At 34.6% G+C, this 12,231-nt stretch overlaps 1 pseudogene; it reads right to left on the reverse strand.

The window, feature by feature from the left end:
- Window positions 1-10,760: 10,760 nt before the first annotated feature.
- Window positions 10,761-11,713, reverse strand: LOC131828084 (large ribosomal subunit protein uL10-like; annotated as a pseudogene).
- Between the last annotated feature and the right edge of the window lie 518 nt (window positions 11,714-12,231).

Consider the following 12,231-nt stretch of genomic DNA (forward strand, 5'->3'; position numbering starts at 1 on the left):
CAGTTTCCAAGCAAATGGCCCTTTCTAAAATGAAATTTCTTCATGAAACTTGGGATCCTTGGCTTCAAGATTATTCTTTCCCTACTTCTAGCTCCTAGGGCAATATGACATTACAAAGCAAAGAACAATTGTGTGGGATCTCTTTAAATCTTATATTGCCATTATTATTATTTATTTTGTAATTTAGATGCCATCTTATTTTTGTATTGCTAAAGAGAAACAAAATGTTTGATTGATGTAAACTCTGGCTCCAGCAATAAAGTCCCAGATGATGAAATTTTTGTACATTTTGAGTCTAAAGAAGCTTGTCGTTTTCTAGGCACAGTCCAATGAAATTAATGCCTACTTTGAAAAACAGGATATAACATATTCAAACATATTTATTCAATACTTTGATTTCAATCATGTGAATTGCCACATGGTAAAATTCTGTTTTTTTGAATCCAAGAGAAATACACAAACAAAGAAAAGTATTGTTACCTCTAGCTTAAGCAACTTGGGATTTGATTTTTAATGAAATATGTAACACAAAAAGGAATACATATTCTATTTGTATTTGTTTTCTACTCTTCTACTCCAAAGACACCTTTCAATGCTTGTTCACAAACAGCTGTCAGCATCCATCTTCAAAAAGGAATAAGAAAAAGCAAACGACAATAGAACGTATCTATTACATCTCTGTGGAAGTACATCCTTAATTTCCTATAACTTACTCTACTTAATTTGACAGTTGGAAACTTTGTCTCATTTGGTCTCCAGAACTCAGTGGTATACATCACTCAGTGAGCTTAATTTTATTACGGATATTATCCAAATGCTTTTTAATCATCCAAGATCATGAGGAGCACCAGAGAGGCAATGTTATTTACCAGGGACACAAGTGAATTAAACAGAGATGGTACTGATTGATAAAGCTGTTTGAGCTTCCCTCTGCACTCTCATTCTGTTTACATGTTAGTTTTGAGATGAGACTGCCATGACTTGAAACTTGAGATCCCAGTCTTCTTTGATTGTGCAACAAAATCACATTAACTGTAACTTATTATCACAATATGTGTGACAATTCTCATGGGGCCTGAGTTGGAGTTCAATTTGGTGTTAATATCATATGGAAGGAGAGAGTGATAAACAATGCTGGGGTGGAAATTTATTTTCAAATTATAAAGCATCTCTAATTACAAGCTAGGGAGTTGGCTTATTTTGGAAAAGAGAGGTCATATTAAAAGGATTTTGATCAAATTGTCAATCTTTTCAAATATTCATAATAAAAATCCACCGACAAAGCCATTTTGGGTGTACCAGTTTTTAGCTGCTGGTGGAAGATATTCATGTTTGAGAAGTATGTCTACATTTAAATATTCACTAGTGCCAATTAAAGTATGACTGAATCACATATGAAAATATATTAGAGAATAATCTGAAAGTGAAAACATACCATCTGTATAGACATAACTAAGCTCAAAAATAAGAAAAGCATAAAACTTCTGGACACTATCTGTTATTTGGCTATTATATATATAATTTATCATCTTAATGAATATTCAAATTAAACATACGAAACACCAAATAAAGACAGCCAATGTTTTCCATTGTTGTTAAAAATCATGTTTATTAAAAGCACTGTATATGACAAAAATATGTTTATTCATTGTTTCTTCTGTCAGTAGAAGGAAAATCTAATCTCATGGCCCTTTGTCTCTCATAAGCTCTAAATGCTGTATCTTGTGTTGAAAGAAAAAAAGAAGTAGGCAAACAGCGCTTATGAGTAAACAACTGTGTGAATATAGCACTTTGAGTAAGACTTGAATTTCTTCAGCTGTTAATTAAATTCCCAGTGGATAAACAAAATAGCTCCTTCATAGTGTTTGGATTCGGCTTGGGCTTCTTGTCCATCAGCATCAATTTTGAAATGACTAAAGAACAAATCATTAGACAAGGTAAAATCTGGACAGCCTCATTCCCTGGATGATGATAAAAAGGAGTTTCACCAAAAAAATCAACTACCAAAGTAAATAATTCTATGTATGGATGCTCAATGGAAAGAGGTTTCTCACAGTTGGAGTTGGAGCTTATGTAGAATGATATATATGGTAATGAATTAGTGTTAGAAATACCATTATGAAATCATTTCCATTATTTGAAATATATGTATAGATCTGATTATATAGGTGGGTTGGGATACACACACATATTTCTTTGTTCTGTCAGCTGGGGGATTGAGAAGCAATGACACTTCAAATGCCACAAGCATGCCTTGTACCCAGATCTTGGTTTCTCCTACCGTTCTCTAGTGAAAACTGCCAAGCCTCCTTGGGGAATTGGCTGATTCTAGGACTGGGATGGGAAATCCATAAAATGACCACGGAACACTTTAAATGTCTTCCAGAAAGTAAGGACATACTGTGGGCCTATCTAAGGCCTATGTTGAGAGGGTTATGTCAAAGGACATAGGAGTCAACCAAGGCCAAAACTAGAACAATTTGAGCATGTAAGTGATGTTTTATTATACAATAATCCAAAGTATAAAATAGATACCCATGAGTTCATGTTGATATAAATGACTGAATAAATAAATGAGGTGGAAGAGATAGAACCCTCACTCTTTAAGCTTAAGGCTGCACCTACAGATTTTATTTCAAAGAATACAGTGTGCAAAGGGAGAGACATAGGTGATTTCTAGTATGTGATAGACACTACCTCAGTCAGATGATGAAGGTCAGTACCAACAGTTATTAATCATGCTCATAGTGTGTACCCGATGTGATGAAAATGGCACTTTACCTCCGTGATCTTCTTCCCCAAAGCTCATAGCCCCAGTCTAATCATGAGAAAAACATCAGAAAAATCCCAACTCAGGCACATCTGACGAAACACCTGACAAACACTTCTTAACACTGTCAAGGTCAACAAAAGCAAGAAAAATCTCAGAAACTGTTACAGCTGAGAGAAGCCAAAGAAGACATGACAATCAAGTGTAAGTTGGTATCCAGGATGGGAATCTCAGAAGAGAAAAGAAGGTCAGGGAAAACCTAACAAAATCTGAATAAACTCTGGACATGTATTAATAATTATATATGAGTAGGGGCTCATCAATTGTAGCTAATGGAGCTTACCATCTGAAGTTATTCATAAGAGAAACCAGGTATGGAATATATTTGAACTCTCTATATTGTCCCTGTAATTTTTCTGTAAATCTAAAACTGTTCTATTTTTTCTTTTTAAGTGTATTTTTTAAAGTCTCTGAAGAGGCACCTGGGTGGTTTATTTGGTTAAGTGTCTGCCCTTGGCTCAGTTCATGATCCCAGGGTCCTGGGACCTAGGTCCTGGGATCTAGCCCCATATCTCCATGTCATTGAGTCCTCTGGCTGCCTGCTGGGAGCTTGCTTCCCCCTCTCCCTTTGCCATCTCCCCACCCCTATTGCTTGTGCTCTCGCTCTCTCTCTCTGTGTCAAATAAAACAATAAAATCTTAAAAAAATAAAAGCCCCTGAATTTTTGACATGTTTTTATGACATATGTTTTATAACATATAACATATGGTTTATCTTTTCATCAAATGTAGAACTGACTTTTGCTGTAGTCACTTCTCTAAACCTTGATTAAGTCTATTAGCCTAATAGGCCATGCTGTATATGATATCTGTGGCTTTTATCAGCAATATTTATTGAAAATATTTTAACAGGTCAATAAATATTTCTTTGCATGAAAATTTAACAATTTACTATAGGTATATGCCATAATTTATATGATCCATTCTCTGCTATTGGAAAGTTAGGGATGTTTTCTCAAGTTGTCATTATCTCAAAGTATATTTATAATTTTAAATAAGTCTGTGTGTACAGATTTGATTACTTTTTTATCATAAATACCAGAAATATAATTGCTAAGTCAGGGTGTGCAAAGTTCAGACTTTTGATTCATGTTTTCCAAATACCACCAGTCATGTATGAAATTTAGTTTCCAGAGCTCCCAGTGACATTCTGATATCAACCCTACATTATGGGTGTATGTCATTTTATTTATATAATTATTATCAGGTTGAAAATAATTTGAATATATTTATTGGACATTTGCCTTATTCTTTCATGGAAGAAATTACTTATATCCTCTCCCCAATTTTCAGCAATGTTTTTCTTATTACTTAAGAGGTTTTTTTATTAAATGTTACATAACTCTTTCCGTTATGAAAACACTTTCTAAAAAACTGTTCATGTGACACTAGTTTTACCTCCAGGATGACACGAATTGAGAAAAAAACAGGTTTTTTATGTAATTAAGATGAGTACACCTGGGTTAATTTTCTATCTGATGGGTGGTCAAAGTAACTTTGGCATAGTTTATTGCTCTTGTTATTTTGTTCCTTTCATGAGTCATTTACCTTTCATAGCCAATTCCAACTGTCTCATGTCAGCCACTCCAATACCTAGCCCGTGGCCATAACAATCAGATCCTTTACTCAGAAAAAAATGTCATATATGCTGAGTTGTCAGGATAAATTAAGAAATGCCAAACAAATAGCATCACAAGGGTGGTTAAATGTATATGAATGTTAGTATAACGATTTTTGTTTATTTTTGTGATTGGAGTAAGTTTGGTTAGAAAAAAAACTCAACATTAGGATAACTTTGTTGGGTTAATTTTCTTAATATGTATTTATTATTTTTAAATATGGATAAAAATACAGAAAAATAACAAGGTCAAATAAACACACCAACCACTAAACCTTAAAAGGCAGGTCACTACTCACTGACATTTTTCCCAAGAACATACTGGCAAGAGGATGTTGGTGAATTACAAAATTATTAATGAAGATAATTCAAATATGTTGCCAACTATGTGTGCAGTTCTGCTAATGTTTCCTTGTATACTAGAAGGCATATCTACCATTTTGGGAATATACTATTCTTACTTAAGCTGTATTTAGTGTGCTTCTCTAACAAATGAGAAACTTAAACTTCTATAATTTAAATAAGAGTGGAATGGTTACCTGTCAGTAGTGAAACTATAAGGATTTCATTTTTGTTTAATGTTTATTCAGTCAATTATGACAACATCCTATGGGGAGTTTCATGCACTGTTACACATCTTGAATTACTAATAAGGAATAGTATAAATTGCTTCCTACTTCCTATCCTTTGCTTGATAAGAACCTCACTATTTCCCAAGACATTTGTAAATATGTTTTGCTTTGTTGGAAGTATTATGCATTAGAAACAAACACATTTTCTTCTATCTTGTTTTTCACTGAATTCACAATGCATTTTTATATTTGAAAACTTAGAAACCCTGATTACTACATTATGGTGTAATAAAAAGTGGTTCATTATTCTCATATAACACTTGATTGTAACTTTTCATGTAGAAAAAATTCAAATAAATGCAAATTTTCAAGTGGATAGTATAATATTAGGAATATTATTAAAGCTTCTTCTAAAACCCTGCTTTAAAGTAGCCAAAAAAAAAAAAGAAAATAGAATTCAGAATGAGAAACTAGTTCTGATTTTTTATTGGCAGTAGACAAAGTACATGGCACTGAGCCAGTTTTATCATTTGTTAGAAAAAGTAAAAAAAAAAAGAATAACTTGCATTCCCAAAATAATTAGCTCAAAATCTCTGTGTGCATCATAAATAGATTAAAAAAAAACAACTTTGAAATGCAAAAAGTAAGATATTAATTTGGGGCATATAACAAATAGATGAGAAAAGTCTTACTTTTGTAAAAATGTCTGTAGAATTGCATATGTTTTCAAAGTTTCTGTAAATGATAAATTGAGATAGAAAAAGATAGCTGATCTCCTATAACCGAAATGCAAACATTAATTATATTTCATATTTTTGAGGACCTATTGTCTGGCAACACTGTGACTCCCTACTCAGTGGAATGTCATAAGACAGATATATCCACATGAGATGTTAACCATGTCACTATTTAATACAATGATATCCAAACCACTATTTCATATTAGGAGAAAACTAATCATCAGGTGATATATGCTGTTTAATGTTGGTCAGATATGAATAGCTGGCTTTCTTTGCTTCCAAGCTGCATGGGGTCTCCAGCCAGCCTAAGCTACTTGAAATGAGTCTAACCAAGCCCAAGAAAGGATGATGAATTTGATCATCATTATTATACATATCCTCATGTCTGCCACTGAAGGCCATGATGTCCAATCACCTACAAGTTATAAAAGCTGACTTCTCTTACTTTAGTTTCTTTCCAGCCTACATCTGAGACTTTTCTTTCACTCGAATTGATATAATAAACTTTCTTCCAAATAAGAATTTCATCACTTTTTTTTTCTTTTTTTTAAAGAGTTATTTATCAGTTTTAGAGAGAGAGAGAGGGAGAGAATGTCAAGCAGACTTTCCAATGAGTCCAGAGTCAGGCATGGGGCTTGATCCCACGACACTAAGATCATGACCGGAACAGAAACCAAGAGTCAGGTGCTTAAGTGTCTGAGCCATTCAGGTATCTCCAAGAGTTTCTTCACTTTCTTTGGAAAAGGACAAACACAAATGATATCTCTTTGGTACGCTTTGGGTTTTGGAGTTGAACTGAGTGATCCAGAATCAAATACATTATTAGCCCTTTTCTACCTGACACTTAAAAGGTTATTTCAATGGATCATACACAACCCCTGCTTCCCAGATTCTAATAACATAAAGGAGAGGAAGAAAATGGTACATACTAGTAAGTACATCCCAATGTAGGTTTTAAAAACAATTATACTAAAGACAGAAAGAGAAATACCAGAATGGGTATGGCAAAGATTATTTAAAACTGAGACAAAATTCCTAGGAAAGATTTCTGATTTGAACTAAACTTGAATTCCAGTTCAAACATGACAAATCAATACAAATATTGGGAAAAACATGTCTATTTTCAATTTCAGAAACAAGAACCTCGAAAAGCACAGTATGGAATTATGGATTAATAAAAATTTCCTCCACATTAGCTTTCAAACCACACAAGAATAACACTGATGTATAAGTTAGCATTTTAGGATTTTTTTTTTTTAAGACTGTAAAAACACTAGGGGTCTTTGGCCTTGAAACTGTCAATTTGAAGACAGAATTTAAGGAAGATGATTCCTGTGACTTTGTAGAATCTGGCCAGAAATTACAAGAGACTAAAGATAAGGATATATGTTAAGTAAAAGGAAGTAGAAAGAAAATTAAAATACTGGATCCTCTGGAACTTTTAAAGCTCACAAAGAGGAGGTGGAAACTTAAGTGTTATATGCATATCATTCCTGAATCTCCTGAATATATCCAGTCAAATAGTATTAAAATACAATAAGGTGCTAAGAAATCTTCTAAGAAAACTCCCCAAAATTGAACAAAACAAATATCATCTTCTGAAAATTCCATTTAGAGAATTTGGGAGCATAAAGTAGAAACCCTTACTTTATCGATCAGATTTAAAACAGGAATATAAAATTTTGAAGTCTGTAAAAACAGATGAAGTTCGGGATGCGGAAGATTAGATTCAGAGGACTAGAGTTTGTAGTATAGATGTAACTATTCAAAATAGGAACAGGAACAAATTGCTGCAAAGTTACAATATTGGAAAAGTTCCCTAAATTTACTAAGGAGTAATTTGAAACCCAAGAATAAAGTTTAGACTCAATTAATTCTCATGCACATGCATACACACAGTAAAAATGCTTGAATTTGGTCTGTGGGACTATTATTATTTTCTCCTTGGGAAACTATTATGCCATGTTTCTTCTATTTGATATTGTTCAACTAACATTTTTATTTTTACGGGGTATTTATGTGTGTGTTGCTAAGGAAAAATTCTTGACTTGTCAGCATTTCAGTTAGGATTCCTCAAAGTACACATGTTATGTGTAGCTATTAATATGTTAAAAGAGGAATTCTTTAAATCCTTGCATTCATAACCATGTATGAATGGCTACAATGGTGTGACCACAGTTACTAATCAATCTCAAATACACACATGCAAACACAGACACACACATACATAATTATAATTAAATATATAATTAAACATAATTACATACAATTAATAATATACAAATACAATTTATAATTAAATACAATTAAATGCTATGGTACCAGTATTCTTTGAGCAATCCTTAAACCTTTACAAACTTTCTTTTTTTTTTTTTTTTTTTTTTTTTAAAGATTTTATTCATTTATTTGACAGAGAGAGATCACAAGTAGGCAGAGAAGCAGGCAGAGAGAGAGGAGGAAGCAGGCTCCCTGCTGAGCAGAGAGCCCGATGTGGGACTCGATCCCAGGACCCTGAGATCATGACCTGAGCCGAAGGCAGCGGCTTAACCCACTGAGCCACCCAGGCACCCCCTTTACAAACTTTCTACCCTTTAACCATAAATATGAACATATAAGAAAACATTGCCTGTTACTGCCACTAGTTTTATCCTCTGGGTAGCTTGAATACTTATTTTACTGAGCATTAGATTTCCATAAAATTGAATATGATATCCAACATTAATTGATTCTAGATGGTATGTTTTTGCATAACGATGTTTAAGAAGGACTTGTCAATACAATTTGCTCTCAATTGTCACAGTGATGTCAAATAAAAAAGGTTCAGGTGCAAATGTGATAATTAATTTCTTCAATTATTTTAACACCATCACCCAAAGAAACAGAGCCAAGTATATATTTGAAATGTATAAAACACATTTTAATATATATATAAATATATGTATATACTTATATGTATATATTTATATATATATATTTAATGAAAATTGTAATCCAAAAATTTAGATGTGCATATCACATTTCTCCAATGCTTCAGTGATCTTTACACTTATAATTTTATCTACATCAACAATTTTATCTTTTACAGGTAATTCCACATTTCATTATGAAGGATGTTGTTTTGTTCCGCATTTAACATGTAAAATATATCATTCTCAGTGTCGAAGGGACTGTAGGGCAGAGTTTTTATTTTTTATTTTTTATTTTTTTAAGGTTTTATTTATTTGACATAGAGAGAGAGATCACAAGTAGGCAGAGAGGCAGGCAGAGAGAGAGGGGGAAGCAGGCTCCCTGCTGAGCAGAGAGCCTGATGCGCAGCTCTATCACAGGACCCTGAGCTGAGATCATGACCTGAGCCAAAGGCAGAGGCTTAACCCTTTGAGTCACCCAGGAGCCCCTCTGTAGACTTTAGACTTACACTTATTTTTCCCTTCTCTTTGCTGAACGTTCTTGGAGATGTAATCTCACAACTGTCACATGAGAGCTTGATTTGTTAATTCATTTAGCTCAGGGGTGAGCAAAATGAAAGGAAATGGCTTTCTCTATGCTTTTGCCACAGTTAACATAGGTTCCATTCATAATGATGTATTGATTAACTGCAACTCAACTTGGAATAAATTTACACTATTTTTGCCTTTGGAGGGGTTTGGTATTGTGGGGATGTGATGATCCTTCTTTACATTCATAACATGTTAGAATTTTTGTTTCAACTAGTTATGTCATGTATGGCTCCCTTGGAGCCCTCTCAATTTCCTGCTTTCTTTCTTTTCCTTTCTTTTCTTTTTTTTTTTCCACTGAAATTTCTTTTAAGATAATTGTAGATCCACATGCAATTATAAGAAACAATACAGAGAGATCCTGTGTATCCCTTACCCAATTTCCTCCCATGGTAACATGCTGCAAAACTATAGTACAATAGCATTTCCAGAATGATGAATTTGATATATACTCCAAATGGAATATTTACCTTACAAAAAAAGATCTACTATGTTGCTTTTTTATAACCATGCCTGTTTCCCTCTTGTCCCCACTCCTCCTCCTAAAAATCAGTAATCAGTTCTTCATTTCTATAATTTTGTCATTCCATAATGTTACATAAGTGAAATCATATAATATGTAACATTTTTGCTGTTTCACTCATCATAATTCTCAGCTTTACCAGATTCTTCTGTGTCAGCAGTTGATTCCTTTTTATTGCTAAATAGTATCCCATGGTAGGGATGCACAACAGTTTAATTTTTTACCCATTAAACTGGGTGGTATTGTTTGGGGCTTTTATGAAAAAAGCTGCTATAAAGATTCATATTCAGGTTTTAGTGTGGACCACACATGTCTTCACTCCTAGGTTAAAACCCTAGGAGTGTAATTGATGGGTAGCAAGATAATTGCATGCTTAGTTTATTTATTTATTTATTTATTTATTTATTTATTAAGAAACTGTCAATTGTTTTACAGAGGCATATAACATATTAAATTCCCAATGATGGCTGCTGTCACTATTTTTATTTTAACCATTCTGATAAGTGTGTAGTGATATCTCATTAAGGTTTTAATTTGCATTTCCCTAATGCCTAATGATGTTGAACATCTTTTCATGTGATTATTTTGCTAACTGTATATTCTTTTTAAGGAAATGTCCCTTCATGTTTTCTGCCCATTTTTTCAAAAGGAATTTTTTTTGAGTTTTGAGGTTTTACACATTCTAGATAACATTCTTTTTTTTGACATGTGGTTTGCAAATATTTTCTCTCATTCTGTAACTTGCCTTTTCATCCTTGTTGTAGCGAGATATTTTGGAGGACAACAGTTTTTCATTTTTATGATGTTTGATCTTTCAATTTTTCCTTTATGGATCTTAATTTGGGTGACAAGTCTGAGAATTCTTTACCTAGACATATTTTATGAGTTTTTCTTCTATGTATATCTTTTCTTTCTTCAAGAGAATTAAGACTTTATTTTCTTGTTTCACAAATAAACTTGTTTTAATTGGTTGTTTTTTAGTAATTAGTCAAAGAGACCAAATCCCAAGTCTGACTCCTCGGACTCTTCCTGTGCTTCAGCCTTGGCTGGGGCTGCTGTAGCAGCAGGTGCAGCAGTGGTGCCAGCAGCCATGGGGGCAGCAGCCACAAATGCAGATGGATCAGCCAAGAAGGCCTTGACCTTTTCAGCAAGTGGGAGGTGTAATCAGTTTCCACAGACAAAGCCAGAACCTGCTCGTATGCATTGATGATAGAATGGGGCACTGATGGAACAGCCTGGTACCCTACCTGCAGACATATGCTGGCAACATTGCAGACACCCTTCAGGAAGTGAGAAAGCAGGGTTTCCTCCATGATATCAAGCACTTCAGGGTTTGTAGATCCTGCCTTTGCCAAACACTTGCTAATGATCAGCCCAAAGAAGGGGGAGGTGTTCAGCATGTTCATGAGTGTGGTTTTGCTGGCTCTCACTTGGTCTCCTGTCTTAATCACCTGCGCATCACTCAGGATTTCAGTGGTGCCTATGGGAATTTTAGTGGTGATGCCTAAAGCCTGGAATAAGTATGTCTTCTCAGGCCCCAGACCAGTGTTCTGGGCCGGCACAGTGACCTCACTTGGGGCTATGGCACCAGCATGGGTGGCCCCTGGCATCTTACTGGCCAGCATCATGTCCCTGATCTCAGTGAGGTCAACCTTGGTGAACAAAAAGCCCACATTCTCCCAGATATGAGGTAACAGTTTTTCCAGATCTGGGTTCTTCTCCAGATGTCCTCAGATGGCATTGCACATCATGGTGTTCTTGCCCATCAGTAGGACATCATTACCGCAGAGGGACCTGCTGACCTGTTGCATCTGTTTTGAACTCATATTGTCTGCTCCCACAATGAAGCATTTTGGATAATAATCCAAAAGTTGGATGTTCTTAAGGAAGTAGTTGGACTTCCAGGTCACTCTGTCTTCCCTGGGTATAATGACGGTGTGTCAGAGATTGCCACGCAGAGTTTCAAGACCACACCACTCTCATGAGGATGCCTGGAGAGAGGAGGGCTCCCATGTATATCCTAATATACATCCTAATTTTATCCTAATTTTATATTTTTATATTTTATATTTAAGTCTTTGATTCATTTTGAGTTGTTCTTTTTAATATTTAATACTTAGATCAAATCTTAGGGTTTGCCCACAAATGTTCAATTTTTCTAGGTTGCCCCATTTGTTTCTTATACTTGTTGATAGTAGTCTCTTACAAGCATTTGTATTTCATATCAGTTGTAGCTTCTCTTTTATCTTTTATTCCTTTTTTTTTTTAAAGCTTTTATTTATTTATCAGAGAGAGGGAGAGAGCAAGTACAGGCAGACAGAATGGCAGGCAGAGGCAGAGGGAGAAGCAGGCTCCCTGCTGAGCAAGGAGCCCGATGTGGGACTCGATCCCAGGACGCTGGGATCATGACCTGAGCTGAAGGCAGCTGCTTAACCAACTGAGCCACCCAGGCATC

Source organism: Mustela lutreola, chromosome 3, assembly GCF_030435805.1.
Source record: "Mustela lutreola isolate mMusLut2 chromosome 3, mMusLut2.pri, whole genome shotgun sequence".
NCBI classification, from domain to species: domain Eukaryota; kingdom Metazoa; phylum Chordata; class Mammalia; order Carnivora; family Mustelidae; genus Mustela; species Mustela lutreola.